The 19,726-nt window shown below is 54.6% G+C and overlaps 1 long non-coding RNA gene across 4 annotated transcripts in view; it reads right to left on the bottom strand.

Moving 5' to 3' along the window:
- Positions 1-19,726, bottom strand: part of LOC311612047 — a 531,826-nt gene that overhangs the window by 249,498 nt on the left and 262,602 nt on the right. For all 4 annotated transcript variants that reach the window (XR_014793198.1, XR_014793199.1, XR_014793200.1 and 1 more), the window contains one exon: positions 18,001-18,106. This is a non-coding gene — a long non-coding RNA (uncharacterized lncRNA). The remainder of the gene's footprint in view (positions 1-18,000; positions 18,107-19,726) is intronic.

Genomic DNA, 19,726 nt, shown 5'->3' with positions numbered 1-19,726 from the left:
GGGCTGTGGCAGGAAAAGCGACCCTGGGCAATATGGAAACAAATGGGCAAAGCTATGTTCCCATAAAGCTTTATTGACAAAACCCGGCGGTGGGCCAGGCTCGGAGTGCTGGCCATAATTTGCTGATTCCCCGTTTGGAACAGACCCTGCAAGATGCCCATTTAATGGGGATCAGTAGTGGGGCAGGCACTCCCCACATGTTACCTCCTTCTAACAATAGGATGTTGTATGCATACCACAGGCCTGACGACCTCCGACCCCGACTGGTGAGGCAGAGGGAGTGTAGATGCCCCGGGCCAAAGGCTCAGTAGGCTTTAGGCTGACCCCAGCCTCTCACCACCCCCCTTAATCCTGATTCTCATAAACTCACAGCTGTCAATGAGGAAACTGAGATCCAGAGACCACAAGACTAGACTGAGGATGCACTGTAGTGTTCCTGTGACTAGTAATGATAGCTCTGGTTAGTAACGATTAGCATCGAGTGTGCACTTGCAATGTGTTTCCACGGGTTATCCTATCTAACATTTAATCCTCACAGCCCCAGGAAAAGTTATATATATATATATATATATATATATATATATATATATATATATATATATATATATATGCCTAAGTGACAGTTGAATGGTTGCATAACAACCAGTTGAGTGGTTGCTATGACGCACACTGACCACCAGGGGAAGATGCTCAATGCAGGAGCTGCCCACTATTGGTCAACGCACTCCCACAGCTGGAGTGCCACTCAGCTAGCTTACCTAGCAGTGGCAGCAGCAGCAGGTGCAGGGGGCTGGGATGAGCAAAGCCGCACAGGCTCCTACACCCCTCGGGGATGTCGCACTGCTGACAGTCCTATATCCCCCAAGGGGTCCCGGGTTGCAAGAGGGTGCAGGCCAGGATGAGAGACCCCACCACTGCACGAATCTGTGCACCAGGCCTCTAGTATATATATTATAGGAACGTGTGTATATGCACTATTACATGTTATACCATAAGAACCCTGAAGCGGAGCAGTGTCTGTGCCGGGCACTGAGTACAAGTCCAGGCTGCTAGATGCTCAGCCCTGCCCTTCCACACCGCCGCACTCTTCCTATGCCCCCTTGCAGCTCACAAGCACCACAGGGGGCCAGGGCAGCAGGAGGACAGAAAAAGAGACAAGGAAAAACAACTGTCATGGGGACACCAGGCTGCTGGGGAGGGGGAGGGAAACCGAGCATGCTGGGTGACGCGGGGACCCACGGCAGGCTCTTCCGGAGCAGGAAAGCATGCTGAAGGGCAGTGGTTCTCTCACCCGCTGCAGCTCAGGCTCAGCGGGCCGCCCAGGCGAGCGCTGAACTTGGCTGGCGTGCAGGGTTGTATAATAACCTCAGCCCTGCTGGGTCACTCCGGAACACCAGGGCAACCTTCGTACCAGAAAAACAAACTCACCAGCGCTTGCCAGTCAGACGAGTAAACAGAGAAGTGACTGCACACCAGGGAGCCAGCATCCCTTCCGGGCCTGCCGGGCTAATAATAAGCACCGTGACCCACACACAGGAGCGCTTCCGTGTCGGGCACGTGTGCCGTGAGCTGTCTGTGCCCAACCACCTCAATAGTGTGGTCAGAACCGTCCTGGAGCTGGGGGAGGAAACCTCCCCACTTCACAGATGGGTAACGCGAGGGTGAGGAGCTCACCTTGGATCACTGTGCTTGCTAGGGCGAACCTGGGATTTGATCCCAGGCCAACAGGTTCTGTGGGTTTGTGGTGGAGTGGCCCATCGGGGAAAAAAAAAAAAATGGTTCCAGAGCTCCCGTGCTGGCTTATCAGTCCCTAAGAACTAACAATTTTCTTGTCCTTCATGAAACTACTAGAATCCTGGTGCACAAATTCATGCATGGGTGGGGGCCAGCTGGCCCTCTCCAATTGGGCCAATCAGGGGCAGGTTGGCTGGGGTGAGGGGGCTAATTGGGGGTGGGCCCAGCCAGGGTGAGGGGCTGAGGACGGTTTGCCAACTGGCCCTGCACCATCGGGGTGGGGGGCCCCGCTGGGGGGGCATGGCCAGCTGAGGCTAGGGGCCACAGGCATTCCAGTCATTCTGCCATTCAGTCTATTACCTTTTTCTTATATAGGATTTCCTGAAGGTCAGGTTTCTGATGCGTTAACAGATGGCACCAGGTTGCCTGTGCCTCTCAGCATCCCTGAAAAGTCCTGTTTTACCTGCAGGTCTGCACCAGTGGAAAGAGAGAAACAAGGCAAGAGGGGCAATATTCCCATACATAAATACATATACTGTATTTTCCGGCGTATAAGACGACCCCCTAATTTTACAGTTAAAACATAGGTTTAGGCCTATATTCGCTGTACAAGACTACCCCCCACTTCAAAGAGAAGACTTACTTTGCCGTGAAGATCTGCAGGTAATTTTTGTGCAATTTTGGTCTGTTGCCCCCGATTTTCGGTTGACTTTTTTTCGTTTCAAAAATCATCTTATACGCCGGAATATAAGTCTTATACGTCTGATATACATACATACATACTTCTCCCATTATGAGCCCTACCCTTCCAGGCATGATTGCCTGTTCCGTTATCTCTTCACCTGCACTATCTGCAAATTCTGGGAAGGCAGAGGCAAGGATGAGTCTTTTTATTGCAACATCCAGAACAGCGACTAGGATGAATAAGTCTCTGATAAATGTGTGCTGGCCGCAAGAGGGAAAGGGAGTGTTACTGCATCTGCGTCTCTCCTCTCCCTCCCGCGAGCAAAGCTCTTGGCCTCCGATGCCTGTTTGCAGTACTTGACCTTGTCTTCTTAGTTGGGCCACTTAGAGGACAAACTGGCATCCTGCCTGCCTCCTGGGTCAGGGGCTGGCCATGCCTCCTCCCCCCCACACACATTTCCTGTTTTATCCTTGTGCTGGGCACGTTGCAGAGTGAAGGCATCAACATCAGGAAGAGTATTGGGTATGTACTTTCAAGGTGGGTATCGATGGGCCACTCCACCCCAAACCCACAGAGCACACGGTCTTTTCAGAGGTGCATGCAACATTCCCATAGAGAGACCACGGGCTGAGCCAGAAAAGAAGTCTCAGGGCCCTTCAAAGGGCTGGAATACATCAAACATCTTCGCTGAGGACAATGGAACCGAACGAGAAGTTAGCAAGAGGAGACGCATAGAAAACCCAGATGTGTGAAGAACCTCTCTCAGGGCCTGACACAGAGGAGGCCCTCGCCAACTGTAGTTCCTTCTCCCAATGTCTGACTCCATCACAGTTAGAATCCCGGGGCGGCTGCTGAAAGTGAAGGCTGACCAACACCCACGGTGGCGCCCAATGCCCGCCCTTCAGTACGCTGGGACAACTGGTCGACCTCGGAGCCCCTCTGCACCTCTCACCGTTCACCAGATCCACATTCAGGAAGATGGCTGCCACACCACCAACGGGGCACACCCCACTCTCCGCTCTGAGAGCCCCAACATTACGCAAGGGTGAGAGCTCAACATGGGGATGGGCATGGCTGTATTCAATCAGAATGTTTCCGGGCAGATAGGAGCCGATTTGTTTTGTTTATGGCGTTTCATTGACACCCCACTGCCGATGAGAAGGGGGCTCTGCCATAAATCTGATCAGTCCACGGACAGGAAATAACCTCATCGGGTGCTCTGATCACGAATTCCTGACTGGGCAGGTCCTGGTGGGAGTCACGGCCCAGGCTTACAGCCCCTTCGGTACAAGGTTCATCTCTGCCTGCTGGCAGCCCCGTTTCTGTGCTTTCAGGCCCACCCACCCTCAAAGGAGCACACAGTCTTCGTACCCACCCAGCACCTTGCTTCTCCCACCTCCGTGCAGTCTTCCTGAGGTTCCCTCCTTCATCCCAAATGCATAAAAGACACTGCCAAACGGTCCCTCCCCGAGCATTTAAGACCTTTCTTCCCTGCAATGTCCTCAGTCTGGCTCAAATGAACTCCTTCAAAAATTCCCGTAGGTCTGGACCTTCCTTCCTTCCTTCTTCCTTCCTTCCTTCCTTCCTTCCTTCCTTCCTTCCTTCCTTCCTTCCTTCCTTCCCCCTTCCTTCCTTCCTTCCTTCCTTCCTTCCTTCCTTCCTTCCTTCCTTCCTTCCCCCCTCTCTCTCTCTTTCTTTTTCTCTCTTCCTTTCTTTCAATATATTTTTATTGATCTCAGGGAGGAAGGGAGAGGAAGAGATAGAAACATCAGTGATGAGAAAGAATCACTGACTGGCTGCCTCTTGAACACCCCCTGCTGGGGATTGAGCCTGCAACCAAGGTATATGCCCTTGACTGGAATCAAACCCGGGACTCTTCAGTCTACAGGCTGTTGCTCTGTCCACTGAGCCACACCAGCTAGGGCAGTTTGGACATTTCTTACATCAACACCTTGAGGAGAAAAGGAAGGCAGAGCTTCCCTTTGCCTGCCACTGGAGCGGGTCCCCATGAATCAGCACTAGAGTCAACCAGGAAGACACCCAACCAGCCGGTCATCCCGGGGAAATGGCAATGGCGGCATTCGGATTGGGGACGGAGTGAGATCTGAGTCTGCCGTCAAGGGTTTGCTTGAACTTTCCAAGGCTGATCATCTGCGCCATGTTTTGGGTTCAGGACATAAATGGACACCTCACCCCCCATGAGAGCCGGAAGGTGGAGGACGTGTGATTGGCGGAGATGTGCATTGTGTAAACAAGAATGCTGCAGCACCATGTTTCTCCAAATCGGGGCAAAGACCCCCAACCCAAGAGGGAGTGGGACTGAGGACCTTCACAAAAGAACACCGGAAGAGGTTGGTTCATGACAAAACCGCCTCAGTATTCAGCCCACGGGAGGTTTCCCCTGGACCCACACGAGAGAAGGAAGGGTGAGAGCATAAGTTCAGAGCCCAGCATTGTCCCATTGCAGAGTGGACATATAGCTTTACCTCTGTGCCCCCATCTGTACGTTGGGGAAGACGGAGAAAGAAGCTACCCGAGAGGGTGGTGGCGAGAACATGAGATGAGGTAGGAAGACATGGGGCCAGTGCCTGCCACCATCACAAACAGCGTGCACCCTTTCCTCCATCCCAGCAGACGCACGGGGGCTGGGAGAATCCGGGGAAGTGGACAGGAGGGTTATTTCTACAGGTAAACAAGAAAATTAAGGCCCGGGAAAGGTAAGGAACTTGCCCAGGGACACAAGCCAGAGGTGGGATTCAGACTCAGTCTAACGCTGGGGTCTCAGGAAACTTCCCATCGAAGAGGAGTGACGGGCAGCCATCACCATCACCACCACCATCACCACCACCACCACTACCACCACCACCACCACCACCGGGAGGGCAGCCAAGAGCCACAGGGGCTGGGAATGGCTCTGTGGGAACCAGGATTAAGGTGTGCCCTTTGAGCTGGGCCTTGAAAGATGTTTTGGTTTTCACCAGGAAGAAACTCTCACTGGCAAAGGCAAGGAGCTGTTGAAAGGAAACCCCTGCTCAGGAGGCTGGCAGGACAATGTGCCCAGGGCCCTGGCTTGTGGGAGTGTCACGTGAACTGGTTTCCACGTCTCCGCAAAGATTCTGATCAGCCCAACATGGTGGGGAAGCGCCCAGGCCTGAGTCTGGTGGACTAAGCTGGCATAAAGCAGCTGTGTGGCTTTCAGCAAGACAATTAACCTCTCTGGTCCTGAGGGGGCTCACCGACCATGGCGGTTCTGACTGAACGGGGCCCTCCATGCAAAAGCTGAGCCTCCAGCTTGTCCCGACGCTTCCTCACGCTTCTGCCCCACTAGAGGTGGCCCCAGTCACCTCTGTCATCCCTGTGCCCACAGACCCCGTCTGCTCATGGGCTGACAGCTCCCAAGGACTCGTTACTGTCCTGAAAAAGAAAGGACACCACCAGCCACAGAGAAACGGGGCTGGGTCTACTCCCAGGACTGGAGATGAGTTCCTACTGAACAGAGCTTGTACACTCACAGCCAGGGCTAGGGACCTCACGGCATCTCTCTTGCAACATGCATTTCTGCTGAACGACCATGACATGATGTCATCTGAATGCTAGCCACCCCCCAGCTGCCCGAGGGAGGCGCTCTGTGCCTGGACCACAAGGTCCTCGGGATTGATCCGCGTGCTTCCTCCTGCAAAAGGGGCTGGGGGAGAGGGGGGGTGGAGACTTTCACACAGAGCGGCCCTTGCTGTCAGCTCACCTCCCTCTTCCCACAAACCCAAGTCTTGGGGTCTTGCCCTGCGCCTGAGCTTAACTCTTTACATCAAAGATCCTAAGACAAATACACATCTTAGGAACCTCGTCCTACAGCCAGGGGTACCAGGGGGGTCGCTGGGAGCATCTGCTTCTCTCTTAGCGGCACATGAATCAGAGGTGAGCTGTATGATGGATGACAGCTTAGATAGGAGGAAAGGCGGTACATGCTAGAAAGCCCGCTGGGTTTGCAAGCAAACTTGCTTGGGAACTACACCACCACCACATAAATGAGCAATCTGATGCCCAGAGTGTTAGAGATGAATTTGCTCAAGAGGACCTCGTGTGTAGGAGAGTTAGGGTGGAGCTCTGGTTACTCCTGCTGAGTACAAATTACTGTAAGTAACACTAGCCTTCGTAAAATAATAATCGCGTGATGTCACCCTGGTGTTCTGGGTCAGGAATTTGGAAGGGCTTGGCCGGGTGGTTCTCGCTTGGGGTTTCCCATGACCTTGAAGTCAAATGTGGGCTGGGCTGTGGCCATTTGAAAGAGCAAATGCTCTACGCTTCCAACATGGCAGTCTGTCTGGCCATTGGCCCACCTGGCAGCCGGCGGCCGGCTCCGCTGAGACCACGGACCACAGCACCCACCCGTGACCTCTCCCAGGCAGCCTGGGTGCTTCCCCCAAAGCGAGCGGCCCAGGGGGCCAGGTGAGAGCCCCGTGACCTTTTGTGGCTCTCTTTCTCGAAGCACTCAAGGGACTCAGCGAAAGGACACAGACCCCATGTTTCCATGAGAGTGTCAAGGGGTAGGGCCACTTTGCTTTGAAGCCATCATCTGTGAGAACCCTGGTCTGACTGGTACAAAGACACCATATTTGGGATTGCTTGGTGCCCAGGAGCAAAAGGGAGGGAAAAAAAAAACCAATGTGATAAGGAGCATTTTTTTTTTCTTTTCTTTTTTCTTTTTATTGCTCTTTAGACAAAGGAAGGGAGAGGGGGAGAGAGAAAGAGAGAGAGAAAGAGAGAGAGAGAGAGAGGAACATTTATGTGAGAGTGAAACATCAATCAGATGCCTCCTGCAAGCCCCCTCACTGGTGATCCAGCCCATAACCCGGGCATGTGCCCTGACCAAAACTTGAACTTGGGCAACCTTTATGGTGCAGGGATGACAGCCAGCCCACTGAGCCACACTGGCCAGGGTAGGAGCATTTGCAAGCGAATGTAGGGTAAACCATCCGGTCACTAGCATGATCCCTTTCAAAGGCCTCCCTGGTTTGGCGCTTTCTGGGAAGTGGATCTGGGGCAAATGTAGCAGTTCACAGGAGACCGCAGGCTGTACAACATTTACGGAGCACGGTGACTAGAATGCTCTGGCTTCTGTGAAATCTCTAATGGACAAAGCAGTGCCTCTTTCCTCACAGGGCTTATCTTCTGCTGGGGAAGGCAGAACGTTATCTGTGATGATACGGGCCACAGGTAATGACGGAAAATGAGGAGTGGGGCATGTGTGTCAGAGGGGCTGGTCAGAGAAGGCCTCTCGGGAGCGGACATCTGGGCAGAGATCTGAGAGAGTGAGGAAATGAGGCCGGCAGGGATGCAGGGGAAAGAGTGTCCCTCACAGGGTCACATTCCGTGCAAAGGCCCTGAGGCCAGCCTGGGCAGGTATGCGTGGCCCAAAGCTAGGAGGCAAAGGGGGAAACAGGGGAAGGGGAAGGAGGGGGGAGAACGGCTTGGATTTTATTCTAAGTGAGACAGGACTCCACTGAAGGGTATTTTTTAATCAGGTGAGTCCAATGACTTTTATTTTTAAAATAAAATTTTAGAATGTTTCTGGGTTCTATTTTATTGATTTCAGAGAGGAAGGGAGAGAGAGATAGAAACATCAGTAATGAGAGAAAATCACTGACTGGCTGGAAAGACCCTTTCAAAAAGGAGTTCAAAAAAGTCTAGAGCCTTCTGGAAGGGCCGTTGGGGGACCCACACCCATTTGCATGGGCCAGGTGGGTATTTTGGTCACTCACTGCATGACATGACCTGGTAGTCACAGCCCCTCCTCCTTTTACAGTCACCGTTCTCCTCGGAGCCCTTCCTGTCAAAGAGAAACCACTGTGTTCCTGCTCTGAGGGGGCGTGTTATGCTCCGTGAGTCTCAGGGGTGACGGGGTCAAGGATCTCTTAAATGTAACAGGTGGCTGATGATATATATAATTAATTTTTTACAGAGAGGAAGGGAGGGGAATAGAAGGCCAGAAACATCGATGAGAGAGAAACATCGATCAGCTGCCTCTTGCACACCTCCTACTGAGGATGTGCCCGCAAGCAAGGTACATGCCCTTGACCGGAATCGAACCTGGGCCCTTTCAGTCTGCAGGCCGACACTCTATCCACTGAGCCAAACGGGTCAGGGCAATAGCGACCACTTTTAAGTGTGTGTGTGTGTGTGTTTGTTTGTTTGTTACAAACAGGTACATAGACACTTGCTATGTGTCCGGCACTGTCCCAATAATGTAATAAAATATCTTCTCCTTTTACACTCATCACCCTCCCGTGTGGCGAGTACGATGCTCGTCCTTCATTCAGTGCTCACGGGGCATTTATCGGCACTTCACACATGTGGACAGTGAGTGGCTTGTCCGGGTCAAACAGCTAATTCGTGACAGAGCCGAGATTACACCCAGACACCCTGGCTTTGGAGCTGGTTCCTGACCACCATAGGAAGCCGCTCGGCACGGTGCTTGGGTGGAAATCTATTCCACCATTGCAAATGCTTCCAGCTGCAAACGAAAAGCAAGTCCATTTAGGGTGGCATCCGCAAGCAGGAACTGGGCCCGTCACACGAAGTCTGGAGGCATCTGCTGCCCGGGTGGAAAAGGGCACACGAGCTTCCCCTAACGGGGGGCTTTGTCTTTTTATCTGGAAAGAGAATGCTTCCCCTAACAAAATCAGAGAACGTATCTGCCAACACCATGGCCGCCATGACCATATCTGGTTTAAGCCAGCCTTGATTCACCTCATGAGGCTGGGGTTGGGGCCCGTCTTCTCTGAGGCCTCCTCCTTTCCACCCAGAACTCTCAAGGCACCGCGCCGTGGAGAGACAGCAGAGAGCATGCCCATGGTGAGTGTTACTACCCCCATTTTACAGATGGGCGCACTGCAGCTCAGAGTCACAAGGTCAAGGCCACAAGGCCAGCAAAAGGGTAGCCCCAGCCTGGCCGGTGTAGCTCAGTGGTTGAGCTTCCACATTGAATCAGGAGGTCATGATTCAATTCCTGGTCAGGGCACATGTCCAGGTTACAGGGTCAACCCCCAAGGTCAGGGGTGCAGGAGGCAGCTGATCAATGATTCTCTTTCATCAATTGATGTTCTCTCTCTCTCTCTCTCTCTCTCTCTCTCTCAAATCAATAAAAAATATTTTTTTAAATGATAACTGCAGAATACTAACCCAGGGTCCCTGCAATTCTGAATCTCAAAACTCTAACTGGATGGATATCCATCTGACTGAACACTAACAACTATAGAGCTTCAGGCCAGTGACTCAAGCTCCCTAGGCCTCAATCTTCTTATCTCTAACTTGTGGCCAGTCAGAAGGGTGCCTAACCAGCGGGTGGCTGGCAGGGCAGATGAAATAATCCAGCAGACCCTGACCAACATGTGTGAACAGCACGACCCACTCACACACGGATAGTTTTCCACAAACAAGTCCAGCCCGCAAACGCATGGTCCTATCCTTCCGACTTTGCTCATGACATTTCTTTAAGAACTCCCAATCTGGTGTCTCAGCAAAACGTCTCTATTCAAACTGGGACACAGTGGTAGCGCTGACTGTCTAAAAGACTGGGATAACAGACATAGCCTGGAACCCCTTTAGCCACCCGGGGCATGGGGCCACCGCAGCCCCCTCCACCGCAGGCTCCGCGGGGCGGGGACCATCCCCGCGAACCACAGCCTGCCATCGGCCACACGCACCCCACACCCGTGCGTCTTCGCTCCAGGGCCAGGGAATCTCTGTCTGACACTCGCTCCCGCAGGCCCCACAGCAGCACGCGTTTCTGATGAGGTATCTGAGGGTCACAGGCCGGGCGGACGCCCGTCTCAGGGTCCAGGTTGTGAATGAAATGGGGATTGATCACCTGGAGAAGCACCAGATACAGGGGAGGCCACGGGGCCGGCTCACATTCATCTGCAGCAGTGCCAGCCGGGCTGGCAAGGATGTTCCTGGAATGGGGTGGGGAGGGAGCAGCAGCTACTAAAAACCTTGCAATGCCCTGACCGGTTTGGCTCAGTGGATAGAGCATCAGCCTGGGGACTGAAAGGTGCCGGGTTTGATTCCGATCAGGGGCATGTGCCTTGGTTGCGGACACAATCCCCAGTAGGGGTGAGCAGGAGGCAGCTGATCAATGTTTCTCTCTCATCAATGTTTCCAACTCTCTATCCCTTTCCCTTCCTCTCTGTAAAAAAAAAAAAACAAAAAAAAAAAACAAAAAAAAATCAAAATATATTTTTAAAATAAATAAATAAATAATTAAATTAAAAAACTTGCAGTGAGTGAAGGTTAGCGAGTGGAAATGACCGATGCCCTTAAGAAAAGGGGGGGGGGGGGGGCGGGGAAAAGGCCAATTGAAGCTAACGACCTCTCCCGCGGTGCACTGCCTTTGTGTGGTGTGTGGCTAGTGTAGACCATGCCTGTGGCGGGTTGGGAAGCTCAGGGATGGAACGGAGCCTGCAGACTTGCTTTTCTGTGTGAGAGGGGACAGGGGAAGCAGGGTCACCTGGGCTGAGCACCCCCAGGAGCCGCACTGGACCTCCCGGAGGCCCGCAGGGCAGGAAGCAGGGGCTGGGAGAGGTGAAGTCACCTGCCCAGGAGCTGGCCCAGAGGAGGAGCAGCCCAGACCCCCCTTCCCGGAAAGGGAGCCCTGCTCAGCCGGGAATGTGTCACCCCGAGCATGTTCACCAAAACCCCAGAGACCTGGCGGGCTGCGACTCCCACGCAGCTCTCACACCCCGGGCTCGACCTTTCACCTGCAGAACCACAGGCCCGTGTGCAACCCCGAGTCCGGGGGCTGGCACGCCCGCGCTGAGTGGGGAGGCCGCCGGGACCCCGGGGAAACCCGCAGGCCTCGGTGAATCAGGACCCCAGGCCCCACATCTCAGATCAGGAACCCAGAGCCGCCCGCCTCGGGGCTCGGGGCTCGGGGTGGGGAGCTCTGCCTCGGAATCCTGGTGGCCAGAACCTTCCCGGGGCCTCCCTGGGACCCACTGGAGGGTTGGGTGTATGTTTTGGGGTGAGGGCCACTTCTCTCGGGAAACAAGCCCCTGCCGTGGGTTCCGGTGGCCTCTGAGGCCTCAGTTCACAGGATGATCCCGCTGCACATCCGAGATGCCTGGTGAACACACTCCCCAATGAGGGTGGTTTCTTTCTTCTTCTTTTTTTTTTTTAATAAATCTTTATTGTTCAGATTATTACAATTGTTTCTCCTTTTCTCCCCTCCCCCCATAGCTCCCCTCCAACTGGTCCCCACTCCACCCTCTGCTATTACCTCCTCTTCCCCCCCCCACCCCCCGCCCCCGTCCTCAGCCATAGGTATGATTTTTGTCCAGTCTCTTCCTGTACCCCCCCCACAGACACCCCTTTCCCCCTGAGAATTATCATTCCCCTCCCATTCTATGCCCCCGATTCTATTATATTCACCAGTTTATTCTGTTCCTCAGATTTTGAATTCACTTGACTTTTAGTACTTGGATGGGAGGGTGGTTCCTAAGTTCTCTCTTAGGGAACCCTCAGCTCATTGGGAATCATAAACCCCCCGATGCAACCCCCAGAAGGTTCCCTCGGCTGGGAAACCCCGCTGGCCCCGGTTAAACCTGGAAGCAGGGGTCCTACTCCGGCCCCCACACCCTAACAGGCTAATAGGACATCTTAGAACACCACCCGGGACACCCACCTGCAAATGGGCACATCCTTGCTCAGTGGTCGGCAAACTCATTCGCCAACAGAGCCAACTATCAACAGCACAGCGATTGAAATTTCTTTGGAGAGCCCAAGTTTTTAAACTTAAACTTCTTCTAATGCCACTTCTTCAACATAGATGTGCCCAGGCCGTGGCACACTCAAGGCGCCAAAGAGCCGCAAGCGGCTCGCGAGTCGCAGTTTGCAGACCACTGTCCTGGATGGTTTCCCAGGAATCTCGAAGGTCTGACTGCAGGCAGAGCTCACAAAGGACTGCCGTCATGCAAAGGGTGGGTCTCAGTTACCCCAAGTGTCACCCCCACAGACAGAAGGCGAGGGTGTTGTCGCTTGTCCCCAGCACCCATCCCGGCGGCTGCACCGGTATGTGCTGTTGTTGGCTGGGTGAACCCAGGAGGGGCCTCCGCCAGCATCGCCTGCCTGGATCTGGGTTCCTAAAAGGGACCCCCGGAGGCCTGCGGTGCGAGAGACAGACACATGGCCGCCCATGGCTCCGGGGGGGACGGGGGGAGGAGCGAGCCTCGGAGGAGAAGGACCTGAGGGCCTGACCTGGAGGGCAAGTATCTCCTTGTAGCAGCATCACCAGCCAGCCAAACGGAATCCTTTCAGAACCAAAGCAGTTCCATGAGGACGTTGAATTGAAAACGGGCGTCCTTTCCCCCCGTCCCAGCCGGCATCCTGCCCGGGGAACCCCGGCATGGGCAGGAGGTGGGCGCTCTGCCCCCTGAATCTCTGTCTTGACCTCTCCCCGGGGAGCCCAGGAGGAAACCGAAGTTGGGGCTGCTGGCGTGGGAACAGGGCTGATGTCCGATGGACACGGATGGCAAATTCCAGAACACACCGGGCAGATCCGGGCCCAAGGTCCCCGTCGCGTGCCGGGCGACTCAACCAGAAACTCTGCCTGTGGTTAGTCACAGGCTCGGGAGGGGACGGTCCCCTGGACGAAAGAGGCAGGTTGCACTCCAAAAACTGTGAAGCGAGAGGTCTGGTGTGAAAGACGCTCAGCCGCTGTGCCTTCCTCCTTCTCCTAGGAATTACAAATACTCAGACCGGCCACGTCCGGCTGGGGTCCATCTGGCTGGTAAGACACAAGGGAAGTCACCGGAGCCAGTTTGGCTCAGGGGATAGAGCGTCGGCCTGCAGACCAAAGGGTCCCGGGTTCGATTCTAGTCAAGGGCATGTACCCAGGCTGCAGGCTCCTCCCCAGCCCGAGGCCTCGTCGGGACACATGCAGGAGGCAACCAATCGATGTGTTTTTCTCACATGGATGTTTCTCTCTGCCTTTCCCTCTCTCTTCCACTCTTCCTAAAATTCAATGGAAAAATATCCTCGGGTGAGGAGTAACAACAACAACAAAAAGAAAACAAAAAGGGAAGTCTACCTCCCCCGGTTTCTGGGGCAACTGTCTTCCTTAGGAGAAGACAGAGCTGCTGAAACGGTTTGGCTCGGTGGATAGAGCGTCGGCCTGCAGACTGAAGTGTCCCAGGTTGGATTCCGGTCAAGGGCATGTACCTTGGTTGTGGGCTCCATCCCCAGTGGGGGGTGTGCAGGAGGCAGCTGGTCGATGTTTCTAACTCTCTATCCCTCTCCCTTCCTCTCTGTAAAAAATCAATTTTATATATATATATATATATATGTGTGTGTGTGTGTGTGTGTGTGTATTTTTTTAATTATTTTTTTTTAAATAAGAGAGAAGACAGAGCTGCATTAGTAAGGCACCCGCCCCCTCTCTCCTCCCCTGTACCCTTCCTGCTCCAGATGTTGTTAGGATACATGGATGTGCAGCGAGCAGGAGCCTCGGAGATGCTGACCCAGTGCCCTGACCTGCCTGAGCATCTTCCCTGCCCCTCGGACAGCGCCAGGTGTGGGGAGGACGGGGAAACCGGAACTCGGGGCGCACCGGCGGCTTGGTGGCACAGTCATTCCGGAAAACCATCGGACGGCACGTGTGAAGGCATCCACCACGGAGCACGATGACTCACCCGCTCAGCCAGAGCGTCTCTGACTCCCACAGTCCACGCGAATACAGCTGTGCGCCGCCTGTCCCAGCCGCGGCCGGGCTCCTCGGCAGGGGCAAGGCTGGCCAATGGCAGGACCTACGGCGAGGGGAGGGGAGGGGAGGGGAGGGCAGGGGAGAGGCAGCCCCAGACGAGCTAGTGCACCCAGAGCAGCCAGGTGGGATCTAAAATGATGGAAGAGTCCGCCCTCCGTATCCACAGGCACCGAATCCGCGGCTTCAGCCATCCAAGGATCGACGGTATTTGGGGGGGGGGGGTTGTGTTATCGCTGACGTGTACTGTGTAGTTAGACCTATGATGGTCACGGTGGGACTAAGCGTGTACACTCTTTTCTTCACACGTTTCCTTGAACAACGCAGTGTAACAACTATTGACTCAGTATTTGCATTGTATTAGGAATTATAAACACCGCAAAGAAGCTTCAGAGGACGTGGCAGGGTGTGGGTCGGTTACACACAAGCACTGCACCACTTTACAGAGGAGACTTGAGCATCTGTGAATGTGGGGACCCCCGGGAGACCCCGGAACCAGTTTTCTGCAGACACCAAAGGAGGGCTGTACTGGGTAAAAAGAAAAACCAAGAGAGAAGCCAGGGGGAGATCTGTAGCCACATCCCATCTGCCCAAATTCATAACAGACAGCCAACCAGAGCCACACAGGAGGGAGCATACACACCACGCCCACAGCAAGCCCACCGGCCGGAGCCCACGGGAGCGGAGGGCACGGGCACCAGGCCGTCAGAGAAAGAAGGAGGAGCGGATCCCACACAGACCAACGGCCACGTGCTTTAGACGGAGGAGGCGTTCACAGCACAGCTCAAAAGAGAAATCTCACCCGGGTGTGGAGGCAGAAAACCCAGGAACACACGTGCCCCTGACTCTTTCTGGCTGTGGGTCCTCTGGGAAGTGACCTGATGGAGCCTCAGTTTCCCCACCGTGGAAAGCAGATAGGAAGCGCGGCCCCCAGGTGTCCTGTGAGCGTCCGTGGAGATCTGTGGCGAGAGCCCGAGTCTGGGACTCAGCAGAGGCTTTGTGCGCAGCAACTAAGGACTCAGCTTTCCCATCTGCAAAATGGGGTTTATTACATGGCAATGATCCCTTAGGGACCATTATGATGGGCGTTAAGGGAGACAGGATAGGAGGTGGACAAAAGGCTCGGAGGTGGCACTGGTTCATAGACTTGGAAAGAGGGCAGGTCCGTCAGGGAGCCATGCATGTCCCAGGCGCTGGGGGCTCTGCAGCTCGTCTCAGTGGGGGAGGCACACGGAGCCATCCTATCGGGGTGCAGCACCCGCCCCCCTCAACCAGAGCACCTGTCACGATCTGTGCACAGGCTGAGGGAGCGGAGGGGAGGTCAGGCTGCCCCTCTGGGGGACCCCCGGGTCCCTACAAACCCATCTATACATTTTTCTTCTGTTGCAGTAAGCCGTTTTGATAACTGGATCAGGCAGGTTACCAAAAAGGTAAGAGATGAAGACAGGAGAGCAAAAGCAACCATCGTGCTCCTGGGACCCCCGAGGAGGCACCCACACCTGCATTTTCCCAACCAGGAGCACACCTCCCTTCTGCGCTTTCCGGAACCCCGGGCGGGAGGGCGGGACACAACACGGCGTGCGCCCGGGACTGCGGCCTCACAGACGGTCCCTGCTTTCCTGACGGCGCCACCTCCTCTCCACCGGGAGCCCTCGGCGCAGAAGCATCAGGCGCCCCTGGGTGGCGTTTTGTTTCGGATGCGCCCCTAAATTAAGGTGACCGGACATCCCGCTTTTGGCGGGACAGTCGCAATGTTTAACAATTTGTCCCGCGTCCCTCGGCGTTTTCACAAAGCCCCGATTTTTTTTTAACAAATTGTTAAAAATCGGGAATGCACCCAGCTTCCAAACATCCTCCCTGCACAAACCTCTCGCCCCCCCCCCCCCCCCCCGACCTTCTCATTCCTCCAGGAGGGTTACCAGGTCGAAGAGCCGCCTTGATGGCTCCTGATAAATAGTTCTCCCAAGAAACCCATTCCCGCTGCCCCTGGCAATGGCGTCTGGGCAGGCCCCGCCACATTCTGGGGACGGACTGGACGAGGAGGCGGGAGAGGTCCGAGGGGGCGGCTCTGGTTCCCCCGACCCTCCCCAGCCTGGACCACCCGCCCCACCGATTCCTCACAGACCGATGGCACAGGTGCCTGTGGTCCCCGAGGCTGCAGCGAGGCATTGGGGAAGACCCCGGGGGAAGGAGTCCAGATTGCCCCCTGAGGAATGTCCGATAGCCGAGGAGGAATGAAGGGACAGATAATGAAACAAGTCAGTCCAAGATGGCTCGGGGGTGGGCGCTGTGTGGTCTGGGTGCAGGAGAGCAGGTCGCTGTGGGCTGCAGAGGGACGTCCTCGGACAGCCCAATGGGTGGATGGCAAGAGGAGAGGGGGGCGGTGACCAAAAGCCTGCAGCAGGGCCTGGCCAGCCTGGCTCAGTGGTTAGTGTCAGGGTCAGGGTTTGATTCTCAGTCAGGGCATGTGACTGGGTTGCGGCCTCCATCCCCAGTAGGGGGCGTGCAGGAGGCAGCCGATCAATGATTCTCCATCATTGATGTTTCTATCTCTCTCTCCCTCTCCCTTCCTCTCTCTGAAATCAATAAAAATATATTTATATATGTTTTTAAAAGCCTGCATTGGGGGGGTGGGGGTGGGGGTGCCTGCTTGGCAGCCAGTGAGGAGGCATTTGCTGCTAGAACGAAGACAAACATCTGGGGGGCCTGGGGGCAGGTGTTGGGTCCAGAACACTGAGGGCCTTGAGTGCTGGGAAGAGAGGACTGAAGGCCATGAAGCGGTGCAGCCGGTCAGAGGGCTTGACGGGAGGTCAGTCTGGGGGCAGCCCGCAGGGCGCTCTGGAGAAAGAACCGAGTCAGGGATTCCAGGTCAGGGCAGCGGGGAAAGGGGGGAGGGGGGCCATGCTACTGTGTGTGCAGGAGAGAGGCCACTGAGCCCTGGCCCCGGGCACGCCCTGCACCCAGCCAGCCCCTCTCACCACCGCCTTCTTTTAAACCCTCATTCCAGATATGTTTCCATGGATTTTTAGAGGCAGCCAATCAATGTGTCTCTTGCGCACCGTTGTTTCTCTCTCTCTCTTTCTCTCTCCCTCTCCCTTCCTCTCTCTCTCTCTCTCTCTAAAATCCATAAAAAGATGTTTTTAAAATAAGTAACCGAGGGTTTCATTTCTCAGAGCTGGGTGGATGGTGTGAGGGCTTTGTCCAGGTTTTTGCAGACCTGGCATACAGCATACCGAATATGCTAAACCTGCCCAGATGCCACCTAAAAAACAATTCCTGTTTGCAACAGCCGGGCTGCCGCTGACAGGTTGCGCTAAAGTTACATAACTATGTATCACTATGTCCATTTTGGGGGGACTTGTTTTCCCATTTTGAAACCAATCACTGTATCTGTTTTCACACTTGTTTGTGAGGCCCCCGACAGGTCCCGGGCACCTGCTTCTGGTGCCTCCCGGTCCGATCAGGGCTGTCTGTCCAAAACGCTACTCCTCGGCCCCACCCAGAGCCCAGGCCTTAGAACCGCAGGGGGGAGGGGAGCTCAGGAACTGGGCTAGCAGCAAGCTTCCCAGGTGATCATTTGCAAACTGCAGCCTGAAAACCACCGCCCTAAAAAGCAGCGAGAACCGGGGCAGCGGGAGGCAGTGCTGAAGGGAGAAGGTGACACCAGACGCCACAGCACATGGCTCCCGTGTCGCACGCCTCTGCCAGTCCATCCCTCCTGCCCCACACAAGCCACCAGGGCACACAGACAGCAAAACCCCGACGCCCCTCCGCTGGGCCCTCCCCTGCACCTCGAAAACAAACCGAGAAAAGCGCCCACAATACTCACAGTCAGCCGGGGGTGGCACTCAGCTGTCCTGATTTGCAGGAAGAGGACAGTCCCAAGGGAAGGGGCATGCTGTCTGAAGACACGCCGCTGCCAGGGACCGGCCACGCTGCAGGGGAGAATAGAAAGGACGCTGTCACCCAGGTGCTGGCTGCAGTGCGTCCCACCCTCGGTCTGTGATAGATCACCAGCCCTGACTGCAAGCAGTCTTTTTTTTTTAAATATATATTTTATTGATTTTTTTTTTGCAGAGAGGAAGAGAGAGGGATGGAGAGTTAGAAACATCGATGAGAGAGAACCATCAACCAGCTGCCTCCTGCACACCCTCTACTGGGGATGTGGCCGCAACCAAGGTACATGCCCTTGACTGGAATCGAACCTGGGACCTTTCAGTCTGCAGGCCGACGCTCTATCCACAGAGCCAAACCGGTTTCGGCAAGCAAGCGGTCTTCACTCACCCACGGGAGGGGGGTTTTGTTTAACATCGAGCCACACACACCAAAGCCTTGCACGTGGCTGGAGAGCGTGCGCGCGCGCACACACACACACACACACACACACTCACACCAAGCGAGACGTGCAGGTGCCTTCAAGCTCCCGCCGAGGTTAGGGAGGCAGCCTGGCTCCCAGCAGCCATGCAGGCTGACATGCTGAGTGCTAGCAGGCGCCGGGAAGGTCCTGGGCTGAGAGTGGGCTGGGAAAGGAGGGACGGATAGGAAGGGCCAAGGTCTGTGCTGTGTCCCAGTGTAGGTGTCACACCAATCCATCCCGGAGGGTATGACCAGATCAGCCTTCTGACAAGGAAACCAAGATGCAAAAAGGATCCGTGGCTTCCTTCAGAGGCTAGAACCCAACCCTGACCTTGCTAACCCCGAAGTTCAGGGTCAATGCATATGCGGAGCCGCCTTACATTCATAAGCTGGGGGGAGGAGGGGAGGGCAGAGGAGAGGGGGCTCTGCTCTGGGGAAGAGGGGACCCTATGCTAGCTCCAACCAGTGAGAGAACCAAAGTAATTTTTTTAAAATTTATTTTATTGATTTTTTACAGAGAGGAAAGGAGAGGGATAGAGAGCTAGAAACATGATGAGAGAGAAACATTGACCAGCTGCCTCCTGCACACCCTCTAAAAGGGATGTGCCTGCAACCAAGGTACATGTCCTTGACAGGAATCGAACCTGGGACTTTTCAGTATGTAGGCCGACGCTCTATTCACTGAGCCAAGCCGGTTTCGGCCCAAAGTAATTTTTAAAAATATATTTTTATTGATTTTCAGAGAGAGAGAGAGACAGACAGACAGACAGACAGACTACTATCAGCCACAGGGGATAGAGCCCACACCTTGGGCATGTGCCCTTCACCGGGAATCGAACTGGCAGCTTTTTGGTGCACGGTACAATGCCCACCCAACTGGCCTACACCATCCTGGGCAGCAAAACACTTTGTTAGCAACTGATTTAATTCAATAAATGGTCACTGGAAATCAGAAATCACGGGTGAGCAACAAGGAAAAGAGAAACACACACGGAATCCCACCTTGCCCCAAATAACTGTCTTGCGTCGCATGTATTTTTTATTTTTTCCTAGCGAAATACAGGCTCTTTCCTCGCCTCCAAGTAAGATGATGCAACGTGTGCAATGCATCAAAATGTTATAATTCTGACGTGTGTCCGTGGGCAGTGAGTGACGCTCGCCCGGTCCTAATCTCCGGTGGATTTATGTCCAACCATGAA

Source organism: Pipistrellus hanaki, assembly GCF_964339955.1.
Source record: "Pipistrellus hanaki genome assembly, chromosome: 17".
In the NCBI taxonomy this organism is placed as follows: Eukaryota; Metazoa; Chordata; class Mammalia; order Chiroptera; family Vespertilionidae; genus Pipistrellus; species Pipistrellus hanaki.
Note: the sequence above shows the minus strand (reverse complement) of the source record. Positions and strands in the feature narration are given on the sequence as shown.